This window comes from Cyprinodon variegatus, unplaced genomic scaffold, assembly GCF_000732505.1.
Source record: "Cyprinodon variegatus isolate N-32 unplaced genomic scaffold, C_variegatus-1.0 Scaffold998, whole genome shotgun sequence".
Taxonomy (NCBI): Eukaryota; Metazoa; Chordata; class Actinopteri; order Cyprinodontiformes; family Cyprinodontidae; genus Cyprinodon; species Cyprinodon variegatus.
Window position 1 is genome coordinate 50,704 of NW_015151451.1, and position 4,785 is coordinate 55,488.

The 4,785-nt window shown below is 41.4% G+C and overlaps 1 long non-coding RNA gene across 1 annotated transcript in view; it reads left to right on the forward strand.

The window, feature by feature from the left end:
- The first annotated feature begins 1,534 nt into the window (after positions 1-1,534).
- LOC107100670 overlaps positions 1,535-4,785 on the forward strand; it is a 5,132-nt gene continuing 1,881 nt past the window's right edge. The window contains exons 1-2 of the long non-coding RNA XR_001482031.1: positions 1,535-1,649; positions 1,726-1,759. This is a non-coding gene — a long non-coding RNA (uncharacterized LOC107100670). The remainder of the gene's footprint in view (positions 1,650-1,725; positions 1,760-4,785) is intronic.

Here is a 4,785-nt window from a genome sequence, read left to right on the forward strand (position 1 = left end):
TTATTCCAATAATTCAGAATTACAGAAATCTAACATCTATGCAAAACTACACGCTATTAGAACATAAACAGGAGGTAGATTAAATGACTAGTTTAAAAGAAAAGAAAAAGAATAAAACCAACAAGCTTATTTAGGCGTATCATAGAGAACCATGTTGCCCACAGACACCATGATGGATTTATTCTGTTAATCGATTTGCACTATTGGTTAAGTTAAGGCTACCTCTATCTGTGTAAACTTAAATTTTATTTCACAAAGATGGATTGTTCATAAAGTGAAGAACATTGTGGAAAACAGTGAGCATCCTCTTCATCAGACTGTTGAACAACAACAGAGTTTCTTCAGTCAGAGGCTTCCCCAGAGCGGGTGCAAGACAGACTGCTGCAGAAGATCCTTCCTGCCTACAGCATCAACAACACCTGGTTAAAAAACTACTCATTAATTATTTAGTTTCCCTGTTGGATTAATTACATTTTTTTGGGAGTCATAAAGTATTTCTGAATTGAATTGAGTTTGTGTTTTTCAATTCAATTAAAAAAAGATACTTTATTAATTCCAAATCATATTTTAACCCACAATGAAAGGTCAATACTGGATAAAAAGGACATTTTCTGGCCCTCACTTTTTTGCATATTGTTTTTGGGTTAGCGGTTTATGGTTAGCATCAAGGTTAGACCATAGAAATGAATGGAAGTCAATGCAAAGTGTCTTTGTAGATAGAAATACATGGACTTCTGTGTGTCTGTGTTGAGTCAGGAGTCACACCCTGTACTGTGTCTTACTCAGCGTGTCTGTAAAAGGTAAAACAGAAAAACGGTGTGCGTGCTGAACATACCCTCAGGCCACAGTCTTTCTACCCTGAGTGATGATCAGTTGAGTTAATAAACCAGCTGACGGGCTGAGGAAACATTGCTTGCAGCATGAGTAATATGTTTCTGTGCAATGCTGCTAAGCTTTGCCGTGATGGAATAAAACACACCAAATGTTGTAATGCTGCAATATTGTAATATAAGGGCAGCAAATTAAAAAGAGGCTTTGCCAAAAAACTAAATCAAAATGGTGTTTGTTTAAAATTTACCATGAGATCTGTCAACGTGAGGCTTGCTTTCAGGAACAGTGTGAAGTTGGAAACAATAAAACTATAAAAGTATATTTCCTTCGCATTGAGCTCCGTGCAGATTTTTCTGACTGAATTAGAAGTGTTTGATAACAGATATCCAGCCAAATGACTTATGCCAAATATACTTGGTGTCTGGTATTCCTCTGAAGTGTTTGAGTTATCAACATGAAGGATGAGGAAAAGTCAGAATATAAAAATAAAATTAGTAAAAAATTGTACTTAAAGCCAACAAAGACAGGAATCTGAGGGGAAAGTTACATTCCTGCAGGTATTTTGGGCGAGGTCCTTTTGCTCTGTGATGTGTGATGCTCAGTTCAGACATGTTTTCGTTCCTTGCGTCTTTGTGGGGTTTTTTTTTTTTACTCCGTGTGTCTGTGTTGATTCATGACTGCAGGGAACGGTTGTCAAGGGTGGGACTCTGACACACTGTGTCTCACCCTGCCCAGGTGAGCCAGCGTATAAAACAGTCAGAAAGCAGCGCATTGTTCAACACGGACAGAAACTAACCCTACAGGGATCGAGTTTCCAGGTGAGCTCCACATCTACCAAATACATCAAAACTTCCTTTACTTGCTTTTTTCACAAGTCTTTATTATCTGTTCCAGGAATCCAGTATGATAATCCTCGTACTTCTAGCTGGTAAGATTTCTCTTTAGCTGGTTGATTGTTTTTTTTTTTGTTGAGATGACTAACAAATTCTAATATAGCCTGTTAGTTAGACAGCAAGTTATTTAATCAAACCATCTTCAGTTGCACATGAGAATGTGAAATCTCATCACAGATAAGACGTTAGAACCAGAAAATGATCACATTGATAACAGTAATTAGGACAACTGTTTAGACGATTTGTGTCTCCTGCACTAGAAGCCAGAGGCTAATCCCAGAGGTTTGCTCTGATCAAGTGTAATAAATACATTGGGCGATGGAAACCGGTAATTATCAGCTCAAAGTTGCACCAGCAGATAGGTGACACATGAGGAGATGTTTGGCTGCAGACTGGCTCATCTGTTGGTGAAGTGGGGCAGGCAGAGACCTGTGAGCACCGGGGAAGATTCACATTGAGTAAAACCTCCTATCATAAGTGAATGGGCGAGGCGGGGGCACTGTGGGGCCCTGCATTGGTCTGTGTCTGTGGCTGGTCTGTGGTCCTGCATCGATGCTAAATGTGGGCTCCTGGCTGGTGGACCCCAATGAGGTTCCACTGTTTTTTTGCTTTACCCTCATACTTTGCTCTTACTCTGATTACCTTACCTTCCTACAGTATTCTAATGCTGACACTGCAGCTCTTAGATCCTTTTGTATGGTCGCTCCCATTACCTTTAAAATTTGGCCTGTCTCTGACCTAAGTGTGAACTGTTTACCCACAGCTCAGCAGAGATGGATATTATGCTTTAAGTGCACAGCAGATGCCAGTTATTACGTCAGCAGATGATGTGTAGAACACTTGAATAAAACGAGAGGGAAACTCTTAATGTGGCTTTTTAAGCAGCTCTGACTGCAGTTTCAGCACAAGAAACTGTCTGGATATGGAGACACAGCGATGGTGAAGCTAAGAGGTTCAATATCTTCTAATGTTTGTAAAGTTTGTTGTGACAAATAGCAAAGATGCACGTGCACCGTGTGGTTACCTGCACTTAGGTGACCAACGAAGAGCGTAAAGAAGTGATCATCTGTCCGAACGGTCCTTTAACCGAGTTTACTGTAAAGTCCACTATATAGTCCCTGCTCTACATAGTGATTTAGGAGGTAGGGTGGACAATCAGATACAGGACTCCTAAAGTCTGACAAATGAAAACATTTATTAACAAAACAAATGCCCCATTTTCACTAGACACGGTAACCGAGATGGGGCAACTGAACTGGACCGCGCCAGACTCAACCAAACCGCGCTAAATCTGGTGCTAGTTCAACAGTAGGGCTCAGCACAGTTCATCTGTGGCTCGGTTCTCTGAGCAGACCGCATCATCTCCTATTTACAGTCACATGACTAATTTTGCGGGTTTTCTGGCGTGTCCGGCTTTGCAATTCGCTGGTGGCCAGCCCGTCCAGGAAAGATCCAGCCTACCAAAGCAGTCAGCCAGGATATGTACGAACCGATCACAGATCTGTTCACAACACGGAGCTCTTACAAGCCTGTTAACTATAAATGGCATCATTAGAGCGACTCTCATTGAAAATCCAGGAACATAAGTTTCTTAATGTTATGGCGTCCTCATTTTTCTTTGCGTAATTCCCGCCTTGAGAGCTGTAGTATCGATAGGAGGCGAGGAACCATGTGAGCTGGATGTGTTAACGGTCGGAAGAACCAAGCTCGGCACGGATCGGTTTCAGAGGGAAAGCTGAAATGGAATAAAAGGAAGCAGGTCATAATTAGTTTAAGACAAAGGGCAAGAGTGGTAAGTTCATAATGGCATAGAATTGAGCTGCTTTCTACATGAGAGAGGATGATCATGGGAGAAGTTTCTTTCCTGAATAGTTTGAAGCAGGTAGATGGAGATGGCAGCAAAGGTCGACTGGAACTGTGCGAAGGTAGGAGATTTCTCATTAGAGAAGTCTGGGATACGTGGTGAAACCAGCAAGGAGACTTGTATCTTGAAGCTAAAGAGTACAAAGTGTGAGCTTGAGGGAAACAGGCAAGAAGATGAACAAGATTCTCAAAAATGTTGTCAAAATCCACTCAAGAAGAGTTTCTGAGCTGCTGTGCCTTTGAGCATCATGAACAGCTGCTGCAGCTGGATGAGACAATTATTGAAAGGTGTTTGGTCTGCCGCTGGTGGCCAGCCCGTCCAGGAAAGATCCAGCCTACCAAAGCAGTCAGCCAGGATATGTACGAACTGATCAAAATACACTAACCGCTGGACTTCTTGTTATCGGTGTGGGATTTCTGCAAGATGGCAGTCAAAGTCTGTGGTCAGTCTACCTTTGAGCATCTAATACCCCTTTCCCACTGGAGGAAAAATGTGTTTAAACGCGGGAACAATCAGTTTTTACTGGCAGTGGGAACAGCTCACTGATACGTGTCTACCCAGGTCTGATCGCCATGCTGTGGGAACAACGGAGCCGGGTTGACCCACTAAATTACGTGATTCCATTGAACACAACGTACGGACGTCAACACACCGTGCCAATCGCTTCTGATCTAACAAGCAGAAACAACTGTGTTTATATTCGATAAACATGCAGCAGCTCTGGTTAGAGGGATTCAGACAGATAATAGAGAGAAACAATAAAGCACACTGACTACACCCTGGCTTCCTACCATGTTGCACTCCATTGTTTACTTTCCTGATTTCTGTTGCAATGGTGACATCATCAGCACTAACCCAGTGTGATGATGTCATTGTCACTACCCGATCCGTCCTGCGCATGCGCGAACAGAATAACTTCCGGTTAGGTAATACTTTTTTTAAAAACGTTCTTACTCTTTTGTCTTTTTCTAACAGGGGTTCCTTTTAAATATTTTTGTATTTGCATAAATATTGCACATTCTAAAAACGGAAAAAAAAACTTAAATAGCTTTTCAAATGTTACTGTGACTGCTCTTAGCATGTCCGATGTTGACATCACGCAGTACAATGGAGAGAAAGTAAAACTTATACATTTCTTCCAGAAAAGTCGTAAATATTTTTTATACAATGTAGTTTAGCTTTCTTTTATGTTTTTAG